Raw genomic sequence first — 26,374 nt, 5'->3', positions numbered from 1 at the left:
AAATCTCATGAGTTTTCAAGGGTCTGCTGCATCTGTGGGCTTTTCAATAATCTTATAGTCTGGAGTACAGCAGGAAAACTTCTCTACGTAGCAAGTCATTATCCTTCATATATCTAACCAGTAAAAATGAGTCACAACACGTATTAGGTTCCTCTAAATGTTTTAAAGCACATGGGAATGTGATTCAAAACTATATGTTGGTTGGCTATCGGTTTCTAATGGGGCTAGAGTATGCAAGTCCCAGTTACTGTGTAAGCTTCCCTCCGTTTGTACCATCTGACCAGACATTCAGTTAGTTCTGGATATAGCCCTGGTGGATAAGAATACGTGAAGAGAGTCTATCAAGTCTCAGTGATAAAATCATGGTTCCAACTTCCAAAGTTGCAGAGTGCAATTTTACAGTGGAAGCATTGCACTTAAACCAGGCTCGAGGAGGTCCAAAAGGCACTAATAAGTGCCTACCTATTCCTCACTCGTACATATGGCCCAGGGGTTCCTTACAGTGCATTTATTGAGAAGAAAAGAATTCAGTCCTAGCTTGGAAAAGGGTTGGCATGGGATACCTGTGCTAGCCAGGACAGCGATGAAAGGAAGTCTTTTCACAGGCAAAGCTGTGGACAGTATACTTAGCTGCCACATTTGTATGAAGAAAGAGAGATGGTCTAAGTCATACATGGACTTCTAAGCACTGGCAAGTAGCCTGACTGGCTGGTGAGAAGCCTGAAAGGGAAAAATCAGTGGCAAAGAGAGGTGGAGTAATCTTGTATTAGTAAAACCCCTAGAGTGATTATAAAGTAAGAATCTTTCTTGAATGCTCAGCAGGCAGCATCCATTAGAGAGGAGGCGCTCAATATTCAGGTACACAGTATAACTTAGCTGTCTCAGTGTTACAATGGGCCCATAAAAAGATGACCATGAGAGCAAAGATAGAAATTACACACAGGTCTGAAAATATGAGCTCCCTGTCAACAAAGCTGATCTAGTTATATCATTGCTAATTCCTAATATGGCACAATTTTTTGGAGAAGAAAAGCTAGCCAGTGGAAAAGTGGATTATAGAGCCACTTCTACACTGCAGGAAGCAGACATTCCTATTTTCTGGAATTGATACATACTCTGGACATAGGCTTACATCTTTGGCTTCTCAGCACCATCCAATGTCCTGGAGAATTCCTGACCCATTATACAGTATGACTGACAAAATTATGACTGACAAAGTTTCCTCAGAAAAAGGAACCGATTTTATGGCAAAGGCGATACAATGATGGGCTCCTGAACATGCGATTCATTGGTCTTCCCATATCCCCCATAAACATCTGGCATGAAGAATGATAGAACAGCATGTCCAAGGCTCGGATAAAGCACCAGCTTTGGGGCATGGTTGGGGCATGGTACTCCAAGATACAGTATATGCACTAAATCAATGCTGTTATTTATTTCTGCATCCCCAGTTGTTCGAATTCATGGGTTAGGAGGATAAAAAAAGATTTGGGATTAGCCTCTCTCACTGTTACTCCCAGCATCTCACTTGTGAATGTGTGTTTTACTTCTCTACAACTTTAGGATTTGTTAGGCAAGAGATCCTGGGTCCTAGTGGAGGGGGCACTTTTGCTCCCTGAGTAGACACAGTAAGAGTTTCACTGAACCAGAGTGTGGGATTACTGACTGGCTAAGCAGAGCTGGTTAACACAATTTTGAAGGGAGAGAGAGAGAGAGAGAGAGAGAGAGAGAGAGAGAGAGGGAGAGAGAAAATGCACAATGATACAGATTTTGAGTTCTGAAAACAGAAGATGTGTTGGCAGATAATTTTTTCCCCATTTATCCCCTTGATGGACAGATCTGAGCCACAGTGGGGTTCCACATGGTCCGGTTGGAAGACATTTCTCATTACTAAACTACCAATTGTGTTTGGCTGTTAAATCTGTGAACAGCTCACAAATGTACTGATATTTGCTGTCCCTCCTTCCTAGCCTACTTTCCCTTTTCTCCTCAATTTTGCAAAACTTAGGTTGTATATCCCAATAAAATCTTGACCCATTAGTTTTGTACTGGATTCTGTTTTCTAGGGAAAACAAAGATCTTTCGTCTTTGAAATGAAGTAATTAAGCAGTAATCTGAATATCACCATAAACACAAACCAGAAACTCACAGAATGTTTACGTTTGTCAGACTGTTACCAAAACCCAAGTTTAGCTGCCCATTGCTAGAAAGGCCAATACTCAAGAGACAGGTTTTGATTGGAAAGGAATATGAGCTTTATTCAGGAGGCTGGCCACCTGGGGAGAAGGTGGGTTCTTGTCCAAAGGCCAACTCCCAGGTTTTTGCTTGGCCCAGAGATTTTTAAAGGCGTTTAATCAGGTAAAGGAGTGCAGTGGTCTGTGACATTTCTTGATTAAGTGCAGACCCAATGATATCAGCTACAAGGTTATTTCCGTGCTTGGAAGTTGTGTAAGAACTTCTAGTTCCTTGGTGCCTGGGGTGGGGATGGGGGAGGGTTGTGCAAGAAGATCTGGTTCCTTGGTACCAGGTTGTGCAAGAGAACACTGTTCTTTTTTCAAAGGGGGGCAAGCTCTACAGATGCACAAAGGGAGGTCAGCAGAGTCATTTGTGTAACCTTAAAAAGAAAAACATTTTGCTAAAAGATTGCTGGGCTAATCAGAAAGCTAAGGGGGCTTTGAACAGACTTGCTGGCTTCCATGGGCTGGGAACATTCTGGTCCTTTATTCCCCAAGGCCAGTGATCTGCAAATCTCAAAGAAAGTAAATTAGTTCTGTTACAGATCAAGGGCCTTAAGTCAGCCATCAAGAAGTAAGCAAGACCAGCTACAGTGCTGTTACAAGACACTGTGTATGCAAACAGGTGACTAGAATGGAAATAACATTTAGAGTATTATTATATATGGGAACTGATTAAGTTATTTTATATTATGATGTTTTTGGTCTCGTATGTTAATGCCTAATTGTGAAAACAGAAATAAATGAAAAAATGCACCATTTGAAAAATGTCAGGGGTAATATAAATAATATTAACGTACCTAATATTTATTTTACTGTGACAGGCACTTTACTCATATTATCTTACTTGGTCTTCTTTCTGTGCATAAGTAATGAGGCTCATAGAGATTAGGAGGCTTATCCAAGGATACATACCTAGATTAGTGGTTAGTTTAAAACTAGAATCAGGTATCTTTAAACTATTCCCCTTTGTACTTAACTTTGTTTGGGATGAAATTATATTATCAAGGACTAGGGTAGGTAGATAAATTTCCATGAATGAGTTGGCTAATAAATTAAACATATAATGAATAGTTATAGAAAAGTTACAGAAAATCTGAAAGGCAGAAAAGTGTATGATATACTTGGGGGACAATGACAATCCTTGTCAAGGATAAACAGATGGCATTTTTGGGGAGAGTGAAAGAAAACAGGGTAGAGTGAGCAGAGTGGAATTAGGTGTAAGAAGCTGACTGCCAGCCTAAATTTGGACATCAATCTGCAGTCTGGTTGCCAAATACATCAATGATACTTTTGGCAGAAATGAAGGTGTTCAAGAAAGACTTAACATCTATTAAAGTACAAAGGGATTTTATAAGACTCGTTGCTTTTGAAGTAATAAGGTATAATATATGGGAACTATTTAGCAGGAAGCTAGAAATAGAAGTTCATGAAAAGGTAAGTTTTGGACAGGCAGGACCTGGAGTCATTACAATTGGTAGACAGTCGAAGACCTTTTATAGTTGGGAAACATGCCTGATTTAAGGAAAAGGGAAGAAAAGGAGATATTCATGAAACAAAACAAGCAAAAGAAAATTTTAAGGACAGTTGAATCAATACACTGAAAAATATTGAAAGTTGAAGGAGAATGAAAACAGAACAAACCTGGGATTAGCCTCTCTCCTTACCTCGTTTAAATCCCTGGGTGGCTCAGTTGGTTAAGTGTCTGTTTTCAGCTCAGGTCATGATCTTGGGGTCCTGGGATCAAGCCCGGCATTCGGCTCCCTGCTCAGCAGAGAGCTTGCTTCTCCCTCTGCCTCTGCCCCTCCCCCTGCTCATGCTTTCTCTCGCTCTATCTCAAATAAATAAATAAAATCTTTAAAAAAAGAAAGAAAACAGAACAAATCCATAGATTTGCAGTTAGTGTCCTTAAAGAGCACTTTCCAGCCAAGTGGTGGGTGTAGAAGCTTCATGGTAAGAATTTAAAGGCCTAATACTGAATTTAGTGCTAGCAGAAGCAGAACACTATTTGGAGAGAACTACAGTGTTAGAGAGAATTCAATACTCTGGTTTTACAGTCTACATTGTTTTTTTTAAAGGTAAGACCCATCTACTTGACTAAATCCTTGATAATTATCTCAAACCTGGAACACCTGAGGTGTTTAACGTGTATTTTATTTATTTATTTATTTTTTAGAATAAATACTTGTTCGATCCTCTTGCAAAGTAGAGGGAGGAGCCTGCTGAGGGGAAACTGAACACGATTCTAAGAAGAGACCTCAAATCAGGGTAAGGAGAAAACAGAAGCAAATGAGATCATTAAAAAAAAAAAAGTTTCATATAAGAGTGATAGTGATCATTTTAACCAAAACTTCAAAAAACAAACTTGTCAATATTGTAAAATGAATCTTGGGAGCGCCTGGGTGGCTCAGTTGGTTGCACATTGGCTCTTGATTTGGACTAGGGCCGTGGTCTTGGGGTTGTGGGATCGGGCCCACGGAGGGTTCCGCACTCAGTGCCGAGTCTGCTTGTCCCTCTCCCTACCTCCGATTGTGCACTCTCTCTCTCTTTCTCTCTCTAATAAAGAAATAAAATCTTTAAAAATAAATACATAAATAAATAAATTAATTAATTAAAATGAATCTTTGGATGTTAGTTCTGAGATTTTATTTCTAGACACCTGTAGAATTCCAAAGGATGGAGAGTAAATAAAAATGCAAAGTACACTGACCAACAGAGAAATAAAATGGAATGAGCACCTATAATCCAAGAAACACAGCATTAAAGAAAATACAGATTAAAATATTCAACTGAATGCTGGTGGGCTTGTATCAAGGATCATGATACTATTTCTTAAATTTTTCATGCATATTTAAAGGAATGCTTACTACTTTCTGAATGAGCACCAGTGATGTATGGAAGTGCTGAATCACTATATTGTACTCCTGAAACTAATATTGCACTCTATACTAACTGGAACTTTAAAAACTAACTTTAAAAAACTAACCGGAATTTTAAAAAAACTTGAAAAAAATAGGATGCTTACTGTATGCCTTATATATTTAAAGAGACATGCTGGAAATCATCAGGAAATGCCATGCTTTGTTTAGTCTTTATGAAAGAACTGTAACCACTATATGGTTTTATATTGACATGTAAAACAGAGATTTTTTATTTTTAAGGTGAAGACTAAAAAAAAGACTATAGAAGATTTATGAAAATAATTTTATATGCATTATATCATGAGAAAAATTCATAAGGTTAGAGGTTGAAACTTGGCTGAATTTGAGAAATATCAAAGTAGAAGAATCCCTTAAAAAGTTATCTCATTTAAATTTTATGAGTCTGAACCAGGGTATTATTAGGTAGAGTTGAAATGATCATTATGAAGATTCTCACCTTGAAAATAATAGAATCTGAATATTAGAAGAAATGTACATGTATTTCAGCTAGATTCCTATTGTGTAAACCTTTCTTTGATATCCTGATAAGTCTCCAACATTCCTCATCCCTCCCATCAAAAGGAACTTTCTACCAGTTGAAGGAACTGACACTGACTATTACAAAAATCTCTAAACTGAATTCAGATCATTTTCCATGCATCTTATTCCTATTGGTCCTGGTACCATATGAGGACAGAACTCCATATGAGAATTAAGTAACTCACAGTTTACACAGATTATTCTCACGATGGCTCTATAAAGTAGAAACCTCTTTGGCCATCCATGCTTGCCTTTTGGGGACAGTCAAGCACAGAGAGTAAAATATTCTAAATTTACACAGCTTGTGGTTGAGAAAGGCTTCACAGGGTTTTCATTCTGGATCCAGGATTCGCTTAATCACTAAGTCATGTTGTCTCTCAGTATGGCTTCAATAAAATGCTGCTGAACTATTTTGGATTTGTATCAATTATCATAATGCAACTTCTTTAATTTGGGGGGAAGATTTACCACCAATAGTTTATAATTAATCTGTTCTCTATGATAGCTCCCATAGCTGTTGTACAGTTTCTGCAATAATGGGATGTCTTACTAAAATAACTAGAAAAAAGAAAACTGACTATCTCATGGTTATCCAGAAAAAGAAATTGAAAGAACAATTAAAATTATTTTTCTTACATTCTTCCTATGTTGAGCCAATTCAATTTGTTCCCTACCTCTAAACCACATAAAACACATAAAAACAGTTCTCTGGGTTGGTTCAGTTTCAAGTTTGTATAATGTTCATCAGAAGTCTCCAAGCAATGATCTTGCCTAATGCCACAGAACGTGAATATAATCTAAAGATTGATTTTTCAAGTGTGGTGTGCAGATCATGTGCTTATTTGTCATAACAGCGCTGATAATATGGCAGTGCTGTTTGATTTTCATAAATTTTAATCACTATCCTTTAATTTTTAACTTGGTTTTTAAAGTCGCCTGTGAAGGAGAGCACCACGCACTGTAACTTGGGGGGTGATCTTTCTTCGGTTTATGTTCTAAATTGGCCAAATGCTGGAACTGGTTAGATATCATTTGTAGTTATTAATATTGAAAATTGAATAAGGGGATTTCTCTCTATCACTTATTTAAAAGCATTTATTGACTTACTCTGTAACAGGACTTTCTGTTAAAGTTATGTTATGGTAAAGCCTAGCCCATACAAAAGTCTCAAATTCCGGCCGATTAACTCTATGTCATTTGTGATGGTTGCAACTATGATGAACTTGGGATGTCATACTTTATATTTTTAAGATATTGAATATATTATTTAATACTCAACTTGGTGAGGTGGATAGTATGATTACTCCCTTTAATAGGTAAGAAAAGTGAGTCACAATGAGATTTCTTGCCTTAAACAGTTTTCCAAAGTGCTTATGTTAAAAATCCGGGGCTCCCGGGTAGCTCAGTCAGTAAAGCTCCAACTTTTGCTTTCAATTCAGGTCATGATCTCAGTCATGGGATCGAGCTCTGCATGGGGTTCAGCACTCAATGAGGAGTCTGCTTGAGATTCTCTCTCTCTGCCCCTCGTCCTGCTCTGCTCTCCTCCTGAGCTTGCTCTCTCTCAAACAAATATACAAAATCTTTAACAGCAACAACAAAAAAATCCAGGCAGTCTCCTTGCAAAGTCCATGTCCTTAATCAAATGCTAGCTATCTCCTTGCCAAAATAATCCCTGATAAATGGGAGTAGAAAAGTGCAATAAGTTAAGTCAAAGTTTTACAAATTTACACTATCACAGCAACCCTGAGGATCATTTAACATTATTGCCACACTAATTAACTGATGCCCCCAGATAAACCCTGGGTACCAAAATCTCCCAAAGAACAAAAATAACTGGCATAAGAATCTTGATCAGCAAACTGGCCTCACACAGTGAATTTTTAATAGGTAAATACACTATGTGTTTTCTTTCCTTCTTAACATCTGATGAGAACTGCCACTTTATTAAACAGTCACCAAGGTTCCACAGGACTCACCTAATAAGTATTTGACAAGACTGGACATTTTAATTACAGAAATGAGGCTATTTCTGTGACTCAAGATTCCTGGGGGAACTTTTATTAGCTTAGAGCCATGGTGCCTGTTTTTTCTTTTATTCAGTGGGTAAAGGAATAGGGGACTCACAAAGTAGATTGATAGGGACATTTGTGAGAAAAATATCCATGGTTTTATTGCCCCTTCACGACCAAGTTGATCAATGCATGATCAATTTAATTAATTAAATTAATATGCAGGAAAATATGGCTAAAATGAAACGCTTAAAAGTAATCATCTTATAGTGATATTTTGAGTAGTTTGCTTTTATTTATTTATTTTTTTGCTTAGTTTTAGAATTTCTAAATTTTCTGGAATTAGTATTTTTTTAATAATGAGAAAAAATTACAATCTTCAAACTATAATTTTATCAACTTTATTTTATCTTGGATACAAAACCCTTTGAAATATGGTTTAGTTCTTATTCATTCATTCTCTTTGGTTCTGAAATTCAATTAATGAAAGAGGTAAAATTTCCTTCCTGATTATCATACATGATACTTTCTTCATTTTTAATGAAAATTCATTTGATTGTAGTTGTTACACATACTTTGGACATCTTGCTCCATCTTATCAAGTCTACCTAAAATAATATAACTCGTGATGGACTAAAAAATATAAACACTTCATTTAGATTTTAGGTTATATTAGCAAGCTTTCTCAATTGGTAAGAATATTACCATATTACCACATTTTAAAATCATCTGTCCTATTCTAAAAGAAATGAGCTTATGACAGCTTATGAGAAATCATCTGTCCTATTCTAAAAGAAATGAGCTTATTGTTCTGATTTATTTTCACATTCATAATACTACCAATGATTTTTATTTATTTTTTAAATTTATTTTTAAAGATTTTATTATTTGTTTGACACAGAGAGAGACAGTACAAACAGGGGGAGCAGCAGGCAGAGGGTGAAGGAGAAGCAGGCTCCCCACTCAGCATGGAGCCCGATGTGGGGCTTGATCCCAGGAACCTGGGATCATGACCTGAGCTGAAGGCAGATGCTTAACTGACTGAGCCACCCAGGTGCCTTCACTACCAGTGATTTTTAAACTCTCCCTTAAATCTCAGAAGTATAAATTATCTTGGCAAGCTCTAGCATATATTTCTTCATAAAGCTTTGATGTAATCTTTGCCTCATTAAGCAAATGAACAAACAAATAAAAGAGTTGACTGGTTGGCAGTGTAGGCCCCCTGATGGCTAACATTTATGGGCAAAGATCAATAACACAATTTTTAATATTTACCTGATTACTCTTCTTTTTAAAAAAATACTTGACCTTTTGAAGTATTAAATAAATGTATCATTTTACATAGATTCATGATGACTCCCAAAACTACAAGTAAGTCCACTATATTGACAATTAAAATACCATGAGAAGTGTTGACACTGGTGTTGTAAGTTCTCAAAATGGCAAACACCTACGGTAAATGTTCTGGACAGAAGATATTTACATTATTTCTTCTATTTACATGGTAATTGTATTCTTCAAAAAAATCCCTGGAAATATTTAATTCATATAAAATACTAAAAATATTTTGTGTTTATATGTAAATTTTACTCTTAGTTTCAAATAATCTGAGTAGTAGATCCACTTACATTAATGCTTGGCTAGACACCTGAAAGTCATGAGTGAAAATGGACAATCTTTCATTGTGGACAACTAACAATGTTGCAATAAAGTTGCAAGGTAGATAATACAGATTCTCTGGGGAAAATTGGAATTAACCAGAAACATGCTGATCTGATGAAGATTTGATGAAATAGAGATTGTTAAGGAATGTTGAGGGGCTTAAGGAGTTGGGGCTTTATACTGCAGGGGATGGAAAACCAATTCACAGAATTCCCAGCTTTTTACATAGAAAAGGTTATATTCGCAGGATACAGGATAGACTATAAAGCAAAACGGAGATGGGCAAAATTTTGAAGGGATTTCTGAATAAGAAGTGAGGTCTTGGGATGCCTGGGTGGCTCAGTCGGTTAAGCATCTGCTTTCTGCTCAGGTCATGATCCCAGGGTCCTGGGATTGAGTCCCGCATCAGGCTCCTTGCACAGTGGGCAGCCTGCTTCTTCCTCTGCCTGCTGCTCCTCCTGCTTGTGTTCTCTCTCTCTGACAAATAAATAAATAAAATCTTAAAAAAAAAAAAAAAAAGAAGTGAGGTCTCAGTTTGAGTTGTGGTTTGTGAATAATTATTGAAGTCATAGGCCATGGAAATACTGAGTGAATATAAATTAGTAAGAGAAGAGAAAAAAAAAAAACAACAAAACAGAACCCTAGGGGTGAAGAGCAGGGGTCCTGGGATCGAGCCCGGCGTGGGCTCCCTGCTCTGCTGGGAGCCTGCTTCTTCCTCTCCCACTCTCCCTGCTTGTATTCCCTCTCTCGCTGCTGTTTCTCTCTGTCAAATAAATACATAAAATCTTAAAAAATATATATCACTTAAAATAATCTTAAATATTAATGTATTTACATGATACATATAGCTAAAATTACACATTCTACTTAAGGTAAATCCTGGCTCCAAAGTATGGCTTCAACTAAATTAAGACAACTAATTATTTACTTTCATCATATATAAGTAATATTCTATAACTATATAATAGAATGATATATTAGAAGGGGGAATATTTCACTGGATGTTCAAAAGAGAGAGAGAGAGAGAGAAGGAAAAGAAAGGAGGAATAAAACTGCAAGTTAGATGCTTACTTGTCATATTTTAGCCCAGAGGAAATCTTAACTGCCTCTAATTTATGGCAGAACTTGTGCGGAATAAGCACACCGTGAGATGCACACAGAATTTATTCAAAATGGATCTACATCCACATAAATAATGTTTCTGGAGTGAAAATATAACCCAGTTGTAAAATATTTCACATAATATTATTTCAAATAATTTTCTTTCAAAATTACAAAATAAGGGAGGTTAAACAGCAAATACCTCCAGTAAAGAAAAGAAAGGTCACAAAATATCTGCAAAACTACATCATTATTAAAGCAGAACATATTCAGACTTTGCACTCATTATTGTTGGAGAGAGTTAAAAAAAAAAAAAAACTTATCTTGAAGTCCAGATGTTTTCCCATTACTGTCAAAATGTTTTCCCAATAGTCTATCAAATATCAATGATATAGATCATAAAAAATGTTCCTATTCATTCCATGAATTACATTGTGTGTCTTGGAAATAATTTCTAGAATTTTTTAATGGCATTAAAGTCTCTATATTTTAATATACAACTACATAATGAAGATAAAACACAAAATTGCATTGTAAAACCCTCTGGGTTTATGAAAGACATTTTATAAAGCTAGTAAAAACAATGTATTAAATCCAGAAATTATCACTAATTAATATGTGACTATATTCTTTTTATCTATTGCTATTGTTCTTTTTTTTTTTTCTTTTGTTTTCTTTCCTTTTTCCCAAGCCTCACATGAGGCATTAAATCAACTGTGAAATCTTTCTTAAGTTTCTTAGTGAAGAGTCCCCTCCTTTTGTGGTCTCTAAACAGTCTGGGCAATCCCACTGCACTGAAAACTTTTCCTCCTAGAAAATTATTGTAATATTTAACATTGCCTCACCATCTCTAACAAAGATGCCTAGAAGCTCTTAAAGTATATTTACTGGACTACCTTGGCCTCCAAAATTTAACAGTGTTTCATAAATTTCCAGTTTGCAAACCACATAGTGAATGGCCAATATACCACAAAGAATTTCATACTGAGTTAAAAAATATATTAAACATCTCTCAGAGGGGAATGTGGTGGTGGAGTAGGAGGACCTCATCCCACAGCACAACTAGATAACTATCAAATCATACAAAATACCCCAGAAATTGACTTGAAGACAGGCAGAACAAATTCTACAACTAAAGGTAGAAAAGAGGCCACATTGAAGAAGGTAAGAAATGCAGACACGTGGTTTGCAAGAGAAATGGATAATAGCTGCTGTGGTGGGGAGGGAGCCTAGGTCATGGAAAAGGGTGAGATTTAAATTAGCACACAGCAGGGAGCTCATAGGAAAAACAAATCCCCATAGCAGTTGGCTTGGAAAGCAAGAGGAGCCAAATTTCATTAGTTCTTGCAACTAGTGGGGCTTAAAGCCTGGAACTCTAAAGGTCAGCACGCTTGGCTCTGGTAGAGCCCAGAAGCATTGGGGCTGCTCCTGGATAGAGGCAGGGCAAACGGTCTGCATACAGCACGGAAACTGATATCTAAAGGAAGCCTGGGGCACATAGTAGGGATGTTATTTGCTTGTCTTGAAACATGTCCCAGAGAGGCAGCATTCAAAGAGAGACCCCTCTGGGAACAAAGAAATTGGCAGGTGCCATTTCCCTTCCCTGCTGCCTAGCATAAACACAGAACCACCTGTAGGAACCTAACTTGCCTATACCAAGCCCCACCTCCCCATGCCCTGGAGGGACTCCCCTTCCTAATTATGAGTTCCTCAGTCCTAGCAAGGTTGGTCCCCTCCACCAGAGGACCAGCCAAAATCTCTGCTCATGCCACATCTTCTGACCAGAGTTTTATAAGGCCTCGGTTCTGGCAGTAGTGGTGACAGGTCTCATTTCATAAGCAGACTAGAACACACAGAGTTAAAATATGCCACATTCAGGTAAGGGACCAAACACTGCGCACAACAGGCAAAGTGAGCCTGCCGATGACTAGCCTGAAAGATAAAGTGGCCAGAACACAATATCAGAGCACACACAGCATACAGTGGAGACACTCCCTGAAGTGCCAGGCTCTGGGGAACAGGGGACACTATGCTTCAGGGCACTACAGGGCCTCTTTTTCATAGGGCCATTACTCTCAAGAACAGGAGACTTAGCTGACTTCCCTAACACACAGAAGCAGGCACAGAGACTTAGACAAAATGAGAAGATAGAAGAATTTGTCCCAAATGAAACAACAGGACAAAGCCATCGCCAGAGATTTAAGTGAAACAGATATAAGTAGCATGCCTGATAGAAAATTTAAAGTAATGATGATAAAGATCCTCACTGGACTTGAGATAAGAGTGGAAGACATGAGTGAGACCATTAACACAGAGATAAGGAATAACAGAGCAGAGATAAAGGCCTCAATAAACAAAATGAAAAACAAGACTGATGGAATGAATAGCAGGCTGGAAGAAGCAGAGGAACAAATTAGTGACCTAGAAGACAGAGTAATGGAAAGTAATCAAGCTGAACAAACAAGAGAAAAAAGAATTATGCAAAATGAGAATAGATTTAGGGAACTCAGGGACTCCATCAAATGTAATAACATTTGTGTTATAGGAGTCCTGGATGAACTAGAGAGAGAAAAGGGGGCAGAAAATTTATTTGAAGAGATAACAGGTGAAAACTTCTCCAAACTGGGGAAAGATACAGATATCCAGACCCAGGAGACCCAGAGAACCTCCAAAAAACTCAACAAAAGCAGATCCACACCAAGACATGTTATAATTAAAATGGCAAAATATAGTGATAAAGAAAATTTAAAAGCAGTGAGACAAAAGAAGACAGTTACATATATGGGGAACCTCCCCCCCCCAAAAAAAAAGGCTATCAGGAGGTTTTTAGCAGAAACTTTCAAAGTCTGAAGAGAGTGGCGTGATATATTCAAATTGCTGAATGGGAAAAATCTGCAGTCAAATACTCCATCTGGTCCGGCAATAGAAGGAGAGATAAAGAGTTTCCCAGACAAACAGAAACTAAAGGAGTTCATGACCACTAAACCAGCCCTGCAAGAAATATTAAAGGGGACTCAATGGAAAGGAAAGACCAAAAGTGACAGTATGAAGGTAGGAAACACAAAGCTGTGAAAATATGAATATATTTGTAAAATATCAGTCAAGGAACTCACAAAAGGATGTAAAAATATGATACCATATGCCTAAAATGTGGGGAGAAGAATAAAGAATGGATTCAAACTGAAGTGACCATAAACTTAATACAGACTGCGACATGCGGAACATATTATATACAAACCTAATGCTAACTGCAAATCAAAACCCCTAATAGATATGCAAAAAGTAAAGAGAAAGGAATCCAAATATATCTCTAAAGAAAGCCAGCAAATTACAAAAGAGAGAAAGACAAGAAAGCATCAGAGAAAGTCTTCAGAAACCACCACAAAACAGGAAATAAAATGGCAATGAAGACGTATCTAGCAATAACTACTTTGAATGTATGTGAACTAAATACTCCAATCAAAAGACACAGGGTGACAGAATGGATAAAAACAAAACAAAACAAAATAAAACAAAACAAAAAAAACACCAAGACCCATCTATATGCTGCCTATAGAAGACTCATCTTAGACCTAAGGACATCTGTAGATTGGAGGTGAGGGGATAGAGAAACATCTAACGTGCAAATGGATGTCAAAAGAAAGCGGGAGTAGTAATACTTCTATCAGGCAAAATGGACTTGAAAACAAGAGACAAAGAAGGACATTATATAATAATAAAAGGGATATTGCAATAAGAAGATATAACAACTGTAAATATTTATGCACCCAACATGGGGGCACTCTGATTCAAAACAAACATAAAGGAACTACAAAGTTTGGAGTATAATTTTGTCATGTTCTCTCCTCTTTCTATGTAAGTATATATTCACTCACACACCTACAGTCAGGCATACAAATACATGTATATACACAAACACATACACACACAAAACCATTTTTCTGCTCTATTTCATTTTCTGCCAAGTTTTTGTTTTATTTTTCCTTTGGCATGACATTACATCGCAGATATCTCTTGATGTCAGGAAATTACCCGTCTATCACATGTGGCGGCAGCATGTTTTACTTCACGCGTGAGGCTCATAGCTAGTTTAGGTAGTCATTTCAGTGATTTACTTTACTAAGACACCTGAAGTGACTTTATTGTCTATACATCTGTACTTACACTTGTATTTCTATAGCACTGATTCCTCAAATTGGGATTGATTTGTTGTGGGGCACCCCACACTTGCTATTTTGATCAGTATGGCCAAATCGCTTCCAGAATTTACATTCTTAACAACAATGATCAAAATACTGTATTTTACTTCACCTTCCCAATGACTGTTATTAGACTTAAATTTTGTTGATTTATTTGTGATAACCTTTAGGAGAAAGTAAATAACTTGTAAATCTGGTTCATATTATTAAGAGTAATCTTTTTTAATTAAATGTTTTTAATATTTTCTCCCAAAATGCTACTTGCATTTTGTCTCATACAGCATGGACTTTTATATACACTGTTTATTTTTGACTGGCCATGAAATTGAATGTGGCAATAGGAAGAAACAAAATAAATGTCTTGTTTATTTATTTACCTTTCTTGCTTTGCTAGCACTTCACAAAAAGACATCTTTATACAGTCATTTTACGTCAGCTCATTGCAGATGTTCTTGATAACTGGACTCCTTTCATGAAACCACAAACCTAATATAGTTTAGAGTCGACCACAATAATACAGTGTAATTAAAGGTCAGGCTCAACTGGACTTAGTGTCTAATCTCATCCGGTGCTTTCTGCCTCTGTAACATTTCAGAAATCCTCCTTCCTGAGAGTCTAACTGCAGCCATCTCCTGAAGAGATTATTGTGGTGGCCTACAGCAATTCTCCCTTCTATGGTGCCCTCCCTCCAAATCTCCCTTCTAGGGTGCCCTCTCTCATCTCTGTAAGACACGACATAGAATTCTCATACCTAAAAGCTTTCGAAGTCCCCCGTTCAATTGTAGGAGAAATATTCAAGTGACTTATTATGATAACAGAATCCCTTCCGAGATGATCGTCCACTAATTTTCCAGCTTTTAACTCGACATTATTTCTCACATACTCCATAATCATACAAACTATTTACAATTCTGAGCAATATTTTGTACCTCTATGAACTTTTGGAAATACAACTTCTGTGTCTTAGCAGTATGTGTCTAAACTATAAAATCGGAAGAAATGGCCAAACTTGTCTTGCACTACCATGGGCTAAGTTGGCATTTTGCCCCAGGGGTAGCAAGTGTCTGAGGTTTGGCTATTCTATTCTTCAAGGTTACACTCAATGAAATGAGCTCTGAAAAAAAAAAAAAGTGAAAAGAGCTCTGGAAATTTTACTCCTTTTTCTATACTAAGTAGAATATTCTTTCAAAGCATCTGCATATCTTACATGCAATATTTATGCTTTTCATTTATTTGCAGGGTTTGTGCTGTTGGTACAGATGATCATGATGATGACGATGATGATAATTACTATCGAATGGCAACATTTGTATCTGGTATCTGGACTGATAACATGTCCTGAACACATGCTGCCAATCTTCTTTAACTGATTCCTCTTTTTCTTTTTTTTTTGTTGTTTTTGTTTTTAATATGGAACGCTTCACAGATTTGCATGTCATCCTTGCATGGGGCCATGTTAATCTTCTCCGTATTATTCCAATTTTAGTATATGTGCTGTCCAAGCAAGCACTGATTCCTCTTTTTTTACCTGAATAGTTTGAATTCTATCCATGGACTTTAAACCGGTTGGTTAGATTGTTGATTTGTGGTTTCTTGTTCAGCTGTGAAGTTGCTTGAGTGGAAAAGATAAATAAGACAGGCGGTAGAAAAATGCATACTGGGTACATTAGTGACACCAATTTTCTCTACAAATAGATGGGATCCCCAATCCCACAGCCAAGGCCGGCTCTGCAGGAGGGTCTAATAGTAAGTTCAGGAGAGTGTCCTGAGACTTCAACCTAGTCTGGGTGAGCAAACCAGGGCAGCCTGAAGCAATCTTCGGAGCCCACTGTCCAAAACAATGTACTCAGATATTTCTGTTCTCTATTTGGCCCTGTGTCATCTTCAAGTTTAGGTTAAAATTGGTCCAAAAAAAAAAAAAAAAAAGGTTGAATATGTTTCTTTCAGTTCTGCTTCTTCCATTATTTTAACTTAGCTGATGGAAAAAAATGGGGGGCCTTCATTTTTTTTATGGTCTAGCCATGTCCTTTCATATCCCCAAAGTAGAATTCACTTTCTCACACAATCCTCCTTCTGGTATAATGATATAAACTAAAGAAGATATGTATCAAATTGGTGCTCCCCTTTTACACTGGGCCTAATTTTTACTTGATTTGGCAGCTTTTTTTCTTCAGAGTTTACATTATTGAGTTACTATAATTCACTAGCTCAAATGCAGATGAACTCTCTTCTTTATTCTGTGTTTTTCCATTCATTTTGGAGAGTTTTGTGAAAGGAGTTATGAAAACAGTGCTTACTGTCTTTACCAGAATTCCCATTCATGTAAAATGTATGTGAGCTTGTCTATCTCTGAACTTTGGAAGACAATAAGTGAATCCTGGGTTAACCCCATTGTAACAGAAAATTAAGAAAGTAAATAAATGTTTAAAGACATAAAACATTAGTCCATGTGTAGTTTATAGTTTATTTTAACAGATTTTCAGGCAGAACCCAATGAAATGGTATAAAGAAAGTGACATTCCTAAATTAGTGTCACCATGAAGGATTAGGCAATATTACTTCACATGTATAAGAAAGTAAAAGGGGCTAAAAAATTAATGTAAAAATATCTTTTGGTTGAAAACATTTAAGAAAGTTAAGTTGATGAGTGATATAGTAAGCTGTAAATGGGTTTTCTTGGGTATTTGTGTTTGTTTTGACATGTTCTCAGAAAATATTAGATTTTACATAAATTTATGACTGTCTTGAGCTCTTTATTTTATGGAGATGTATACAGATATGCCTCTTTATACCAAACATAATCAGGGAATAAAGAGTAACACTGAATGAAAAAAATTCTTGTTCACTGAATTTTTCATTCACAAATGTTCTTTTTTTTTTTTTTTAAAAGATTTTATTTATTTATTTGACAGAGAGAGACAGCCAGCAAGAGAGGGAACACAAGCAGGGGGAGTGGGAGAGGAAGAAGCAGGCTCCTAGCAGAGGAGCCTGATGTGGGGCTCGATCCCAGAACGCCAGGATCACGCCCTGAGCCGAAGGCAGACTCTTAACCGCTGTGCCACCCAGGCGCCCCCATTCACAAATGTTCTTAGGAGAAAAAGAGAGAGGTCAGCAAACCTAGCTGTTTGTTCACATATTATCTCTGACACCAAACCCTTTACAAACATTAATTCTCTGTATGCACTCGTAAAGTAAAGGTTGTACATGAAATAAACAGGAACATTAAATATACAAATACATTAGCAGTCATAAATGTTAACCCCTATCCCGTTTTAGCATATTCATAAGTCTACTTCTGCATAACAATTAATGCCTCATGCTGTTTCAGCACCAACTTGGCAGATAATGAGACTTCTCTATGTGGAAATGTAAATGATTTTACTGACCAAATAACAGGGGACATATATTTCTTTTCCTTAAGAAAATTTAGCCAGGAAAGAACTAAAGCAGGGTCGCATTGCAATAATTTTCTTTGGAATAAATTAAAAACCTCTTTCTTCAGTAAAAAGAAACATTACCAAACACCCGACTAGAAATCTAAGATAAAGTTACACAGCAGGTCAAGTCACTCCTATTGTGGGCAACATGATTTATAATGCATGTGTCTCATAGGACATCTATGAATGTAGCTATAATCCTATAATCCCCATCCATCAATATGAGTGCAATAATTGGGTTCTGTTTAGCAGATCTCAGTCCTGTACAGCAATGTCTTAGGTGTTTCAAATAAGCATTTGCTACATAAATGTTATTGTATATGGACTGAGAGTTGGTATAGTTGAATTAATCCAGGCTTATAATTATTTCTGAAACTATTTCATAGTATTCCGAATCCATGCAACAGATCTCTCTTAAAGTTCTGTCTTCTCTGTTTGATGAAACTTGGTCATTTCAAACTCAGTGTGAAGACAGCCTCTAAATCTTAACCCTGTTCCCATTCTTTCCTTTTCTCAAATATTGTGTGGGATTTTATTCCCCTCTTTTTTATTCATAAGCTTAGTCTATTATTCATTCATTTGCCCAATCATTCAATCAAAACAGTATATTTTTTCAAGTTGTAGGTGAGGTAGACCAGTAGCTTCTAACTTCTAAAGAAACTAATGTCTCATGGAGATTAGGAATAAATAATACACATAAAATGTGATAAGTTCTACAACTGATGTAAAGACAAGGTTACATGAAAGCATAGTAAAAGTTTTCAGGGAGGCTAGGCGACAGGTAAGGGAACATTTAACTTAAGTTATACTTTAGGGTTGAAAATTAAATTGAAATTTTGAGAACCAATGCAGGAAAAGTAAAAGGCTTAGGTAGAAGGAGAATAGTGTGTAAGGACACAGAGTGCTGAAATATCACGGAATGGTGTGGAGCTGTAAGTATCGAGTATGGAAGGGTAGCAGAGGTCCAGGGAAATCTGGTAACATGACTGGAAAAGTAGGTAGGCACCAGATTATGAAATCACTGTATGCTAACAGTTTATACTTATTACTTGGGAAGCCACTGAAGAATGTTTAGCTGCCAATAGGTTTAATCACATTTGGATTTAAGGAAATTAGCCATCTAACTTAAGAAAAGTAAATAATCAAATGCTACTTTGACTCCACTGAAAACTATAATTTAATACAATTTTTATAAAGCTCAACAATGGGACACCTGGGTGGCTCAGTCAGTTAAGCGTCTGCCTTGGACTCAGGTCATGATCTCAGGGTCCTGGGATGGAGCCCTGCATCTGGCTCCCTGCTCAGCTGAGTGTGCTTCTCCCTCCCTTTTGCTCCTCCTCCTGCGCATGCTCTCTGTCTCTCTCTTGCTCAAATAAGTAAATAAAATCTTAAAAAAACAAAACAAAAAAAATACAACTCGAGAACAAGCACAACTAAACAATATGTATTTAGAGATACATACATGTGCAGTGAATACATTACAAAGAACACATGTATTTAAAACACAAAATTCTTACTATCCTCAAAGAATAATGTTTACCACTGAGGGAACCACAGGTAGAAAGGATTTCATGGAGTGCCCAGGTACAAGTGTACTTAAGAAGTGTGATTTTTTTGAGTTAGGTATCACAATCATGGAAAGTTATTTTGAGTATTATACTTTATAACATCAATATATATTCTTCTAAGTTTCATATTTTATAAAATAAACTGCTTAAAATGAATAAATATTTACAAATAAAATATTCAAAAACATTACAAATGAATTTCAAATATTGCATTATAAAATATTTTAAAATGAGTTAGGTAGGGAGAAGAAGAAATAGAAGCTAATTCAACATCTCAGGTAAGAACAGATGAGAGATTTAACAGAGTAGTGAACCCTAGGCAAAAGGGAAGAAGTCAGGTTCAGTCAATGGTAAGAGAGAAAGGAAAACAGTAATGAAGGCTGGCCCAAAATTCAAGGTTAGAGGCACTCTAAAGAAGAAAATATTCATTAGGGCCTAACACTGCAGAAAACTGGGACAGAAAAGTGCAACTGGATTTTCAAACTGTGCTATCACTGGTCAATTTGGCCATAGCTCTTCTATGCCTTAGTGGACACTGAATCCGTAGGGCAAAGGGGGTTCAAGAATTTCTACTTTGGAGTTGCTTAGGGGTGGTGATCTTGTTTGGAGGGCAGGTGCTAGGATTCTTGTGTTGATATTGTGATTATAGGAAAACTTCAAATTTTTAAGTGTCAACTACAGATCAAAAAATTACATTGTTAAGATGCTTTTATTTTCACTTACATTACTTTTTAAAATGCCCATTTTTGAACAGAAGCATCATCATCATTGTTAGCGCTATTATATTGCTCTTTGAGGTGATTTTAGGAAGTGTTGATGGGAAGGGAGATGCTCTTTGGGCACTAAAAGTTGAAGAGGAATCACGATATAAGAAGGAGAGCTAGTGAGAGGCAATATAGAGCAATGGTTAAAATTATAGACTTTGAAGCTAGTTCCCCTAATCTGAATTCTGGCTCCATATACTCATGAACGAGTACAGTTCAGTGAGTTAACTAACCTTTCTTTGCCTCAGTTTCTTTGACTGTAAAGATACTACCCATCTCATAACATTGTTAGGATTAAAATACTTAATATATAATACTGAGAATATTATCTGGCTTATAGTAATCTGTTCTAATTATTATTATTATTTTGGTGAAATTATGAAGAAATTGTAATTGCTTGTCCTTTCTGCTACGTAACTAAGAAATATTATGTGACACTTGTAAATAAGGTACATGGATGAGTGTCTATCATTTTAATGTCATATTGGAACATGAAAGTCACCATTGAAGAATTATTTAATTTTCTAGGAGAATATACATTTGTTTGATTTACCGTTTCTATTGATTAGAGCTTAAGCTCTGTGAAATTACATATTAACTTGCAAAATAATGATAGTTGCAATAATTTCTGCCTGTGGAAAAGAGAAACAATAATGTTTAAAGTTTAATGCCTTGTAGTAGGACGTTAACTGGCTTTGTCTTTAACTTTGCAAGTTTATTTCAGCATTCTTATTCTTAGTGACTTTGGTCTCTTTAAACTAGTTTACCACCCTGCTGATACTCTCACTCATAAGAAAAATTATATGGCATGTGCTCAGTATATATTTGTGTGACTCAAGATTTTTACTCTTGATTTTTTATTTGTATTGGCATTATGTTTTAACTTTGGAAAATGCTTGTTTATAAGTCACTTTTATCTATTTTCCCATCTTGTATAGTAGTAATAAACCAGTATAAAATGAGGTGCAATAAGAAATTTAATGGTGTTGAAAGGAGGCAATCCTTATCTGGATATGGAAATATCATTGTAATATTTGGGGAGCTTATTTCTTATATCTTAGGGACAGTCAAGTTGCCCCAATTACTCAGGTAACCATCACATCTATATTTTGCTCCAAAATATGAAGGCCTGGGGGACTTAACATGCCCTAAAGCTTCAACATCTTTCTAAAGCCTGCTCCCCTCTTTATGCCTATTGAAACATTCAGGGCTTCTCTTTTTTTTTTTTTTTTTTTTTTCCTGTCTAGATCAAAAGGAACCTTATCACTATGAACTTGTTTAGTACTGGCATGCATCAAGTTTTCTTTCTCTCTCCAGGTACGGTATTTTTGAATGATGATCCCAGATGAAACCCAGACCAAACAATCCTACTATGTTTCTTTCTGGATCTATCTTGTAGACTGCCTATTCTCCATTAGACAGTATGTCTTGAGTTATAGGTGCATAGTGGAGAGAAAGAATGAGAAACAGGTGGATACAGGATAAATAAATATTCCTTAATTCCCAAGTACCCTGAAAAACCCTCAAAGTGTTATCTCCAGCCAAACTTGATCTTCCATCATTATTTAAAGGCCTCAGTGCCAACTAAGCTGAGTCATCTCCTTCTCATAATTCATTATTACAGTAACCTTAAGATTATACTGCGGAGTAGATGGTGATGGAAAAAGAGGGAAAAACATTTTGGTTGGATTGTATCAGTGCAAAACAAAAAAGACAATTTATAAAAGAAGGTATTTAACAGGAAAAAAATTATAATAATAATAGAGGAGGGCTGAGATCAAGAAATGGAAAAATTAGTCTTGAATAGTTGGAGCAACACCTGTTCTTCTAAGATTAGAAGTAAACCTAGGTGTGTTGATAAAAATGTGATGATGCTTTTCATTAGCCTTGCACTTTATACTTCTTAAAATACTTTACATATATGGTTCATGTTTTACATTGATGGAATTATCCCACACGATTTAACTGAAATTAAGGCCAAAATAGGTACTTTCTCCAATCATGTTTTTAAAAATCACTTTTGAAAAGTTATCTTCATCTTTGGATAATTTTTTTTTCAATAAAGTAATAAAATGATTGTGGTCTTATAAGTAAAACTCAGGGCAGTGATACATAGTGGTTAATACTAGTGCTCTATATTAAAGTTCAATAGCTACAATTCATTAACTGGGTAGCTTTGGGCAAGACATTTAATCTTGTAGCTTAGTTTTCTCATCTATAAAATGAGAACAGTAGTTTTACCTATCGCACAGGGATGTTTCACTAATGCATGTAAAGCCATTTGTGCCAAGCCCAGAGAAAGCCTCTAATACATAAAGAACTTTTATAAGTCAACAATAAGAAACAAATTAAAAATTAAAAATGGGCAAAGGAGCAGAAAAGATATTTGTCCAAAGAAGATATAAAAATATCCGATAAGTACATGAAAAGATGTTGAATTTCATTAGGATTAGGGAAATGCAAATGAAAACCACAAGATACTACTTCATACCACTGTAATCAAGAATAAAGTTAATAAAAAATTGTTGGCAAGGATATAGAGAAATTCAAACCTTAGACACTCTTGTAGGGAATATGAAATGGGTGCAGCTACTCTGAAAAACAATCTGGTAGGTCTTCAGAATCTTTACCATAGAATTACTATATAATCACTTCATTCCTGGCTACATATAAAAAAATGAAAATATTACGTCCACACAGAAACTTGTATACAAATATTCATAGCAGGATTGTGCATAATGGCCCCAAAATGTAAACAACTCAAATGTCCATCAACTGATGAAGAGATACACAAAATGGGGTTTCTATCAATGTGATGTAATATTATTTGGTAATAAAAAGAAATGAAGTACTAGCACATGCTATAACAGGAATGAATCTTGAAAACATTATACCAAGCAAAAGACGCCATCTCAAAAGCCCACATGCTGCATGATTTCAAAGGGGGAGGGTGACTATTAATAGATACCAGGTTTCTTTATAAAGTGATGGAACTGTTTGAAAACTGATTACGGTGATGGAGGCACAGTTCTGAGAACATACTAAAAAGCATTGAGTTGTACACTTTAAATTGGTGAATTGTAGTTGGTGAATTATTACCACAATAATGATGTTTTTATGAAACATAAACATTTGGAAGCAGTAAAGTGTTTACTCATTCTTCCACAATTATTTGTTGATCCCCTACTGTTACCAGATAATGTTCTACTTGTAGTGACACTAAGGTTTTATTACTTAATGACAAAATGTCACTTATCCACCTTATCTAGAAATGCATTTACATTTCATGGAATTTCAGATTTGACAAGATATTTGGAAAATCATAAGGCTGCAAGGGACCACATGGGACCAGTATGACCTCAAATAAACTACATCATCTTACAGTTAATGAGAGAGATCTCAAGTGAACTGGTCAAAGACACACAGTTTTATTAAACAGTTAAAAAGCTGAGTCTTATAATTTTCAGTGGAATTCTTTTTCTTATACTTTACCTTCTTTTTGTGTTCAAGAAGTGTTGAAATCTCACACACCTTCAGCAATTAGGATATAATGGTATTGGAAACAAACTAGTTAAAAAGTGAGATTGTTGGCCAAAATCAAAGCAGCACTGGAGGGAATATATTCTGGACAAAATAAACAAGCAAATAAATAAATGAAAGAGTGCAGCCTAGACTTTGACCCCATGCTTTAAAGAGAAACTTGAGAATTATCTAGTTTCTTTCTTTCTTTCTTTCTTTTTCTTTCTTCTTTCTTTTTCTTTCTTTCTTTCTTTCTTTCTTTCTTTCTTTCTTTCTTTCTTTCTTTCTTTCAGATTTATTTATTTATTATATATAGGAAGTGAGCAAGCGGGGGGCGGGGGGAGATGGGGTGAGAGAGAGAATCCTGAAGCAGGCTCCCCGCTAATTTTGGAGTCCAAAACAGGGCTCAATCCCAGGACCCTGAGATCATGACCTGAGCTGAAATCAAGACCCAGCTGCTTAATTGACTGAGCTGCCCAAGTGTCCAAGAAATTACCTAGTTTAGTCTATCTATCTAATTGGAATTACTTCTGCAATGTCCATGCCAAGATTTGGACCATTTTTTCCTTAAATCTCCATGGTGTTCTGTGCTCTCATAAATTGTTTTAAAAATGAGCTTCAAGGAATGTAAAAAATTCTAAAATATTATTAATTAAAATTTTAGGTTACAGGGGCGCCTGGGTAGCATCTGCCTTCGGCTCAGGGCGTGATCCCAGCGTTCTGGGATCGAGCCCCACATCAGGCTCCTCCACTATGAGCCTGCTTCTTCCTCTCCCACTCCCCCTGCTTGTGTTCCCTCTCTCGCTGGCTGTCTCTATCTCTGTCGAATAAATAAATAAAATCTTTAAAAAAAAATTTAGGTTACAAAATTTAATGTTAATAATATGAGATGCTAATATCATATTTGTACAAAATCTTATTATTAATCATAGTGTAGATTAAAACAATAGTAGCAACAAAAACTAATATTTGGAGGGAATTATGTACCTTTCAAAATCTAACTTTGATATACATTATATTGGCTTTAAAAAATAAGATAAAGAACATTGTAGATTATGATAAAGTTTTTTGCTCTTTGGTCAATAAGATAAACCTATTTTCTACTAATATTTGATATTGGAGAATACCACTGAATGAAGAGTTGATGGTTGGCTTATGTTATTCTGTTCACCCAAGCGGATTCGTGGAGTTGGTAAGTTTTTCATCTATTAATCTACCAGAAAAGTCCTTTTATTTTGGCCTGGAACTTGAGGCTCCATTGATTCCTATCTCTGTTGTCCAGGCTGCCAAAGATATATTTACTAAGAGAAGTTTATAGATCTTGATGTTGTTTATCTTATGTTTATTACCAAGTTTATTTGCATTAAGCTAGAATACATCACTCTTATTTCTGGCTTCCTGAAATAAAATAAAGCAATAATTCTCAGGGCATTTTATGACTCAAAAATAAAAGAAAAGAGTGTCAATTTACTATGATGAATTTCAAGTGACTTCATCCAACTGTTCACTTTTGATTCTATGTGATCTAGTAAATAATATTCTTTCCTAAGTCAAATGATGTTTCGGTCTGCTGACAACTAAACCATCACAAATCACCAAAGGTTTCTTACCTGTGAAAGCATGCCATTCAAATGCATACCGCATCATTGATTACTTAAAAACCAAGCTTTACGGTCTCTGAGAAAAGTTGGGATTTTCAAGTTTTCAGTATTTAACAACATCCTTCCCCATAATCCTTCTGAATAATTGAGAAAAATGCACTTGCCAAAGAGGAGAAAAGTGTATTACTGCATCCTACAGTGGTATCTGTCAGAACATATGACAAAACAAACTTTATAATGAAGATGATGTCCTAATTTTTTTCTATATTTTATTTATGCTTTTTCCAGTTTTGTGTCAAATTTATAAAAGTTTAAAACGTAAAAGTTAATATGATAATGATGATCATAATATAAGTATATATGTATATGATTTGTGGAAAATGTAGATTTTCAAAACAATGTAAACTAGGGTTATAGAGTTTACTACTTAAAATATAACCTTTCTTCTGGATTAATATATGCAGTCAGTGTTCATACAGATGTCTATTTGTGCATGTAAATTTATGCATATATGTCTTAATCAGCAACTATATATAATAAAACCTAATTATAACTTCATCAATTTTCTTCTAGTTCAACTGCAATATATTTATTTGAAAAGTATCTTCTTCTACATTTTATGTTTTCCTCTGTCTCATCATTTAATTATCCTCATTTATTGCTATCCATTACCAGAAGTAAAAATAGAAACACTACTTTATAATTGATAATCAGCTTATTTTCTTTTCGAATAAAAAATTGGTGAAGAAGCTGAATTCCATCTCTATCCATATACTTGGAAATCTCTTCATGTTCTTTTAACTTTAGATCCAATTAAAA

The 26,374-nt window shown here is 35.8% G+C and overlaps 1 protein-coding gene and 1 non-coding gene across 2 annotated transcripts in view; both read right to left on the bottom strand.

Annotated features, from left to right (window-relative positions):
- Positions 1 to 26,374, bottom strand: part of KLHL1 (kelch like family member 1) — a 231,920-nt gene that overhangs the window by 159,185 nt on the left and 46,361 nt on the right. The window lies entirely within an intron of this gene.
- On the bottom strand, positions 16,071 to 16,176 carry LOC123801183 (U6 spliceosomal RNA). The gene has a single exon (XR_006782141.1). It is a non-coding gene; the product is annotated as a U6 spliceosomal RNA (small nuclear RNA).

This window comes from Ursus americanus, chromosome 10 (genome assembly GCF_024610735.1).
Source record: "Ursus americanus isolate L20-20 chromosome 10, mUrsAme1.1.p, whole genome shotgun sequence".
Taxonomy (NCBI): Eukaryota; Metazoa; Chordata; class Mammalia; order Carnivora; family Ursidae; genus Ursus; species Ursus americanus.
This window is presented reverse-complemented; position numbering and strand designations above follow the sequence as displayed.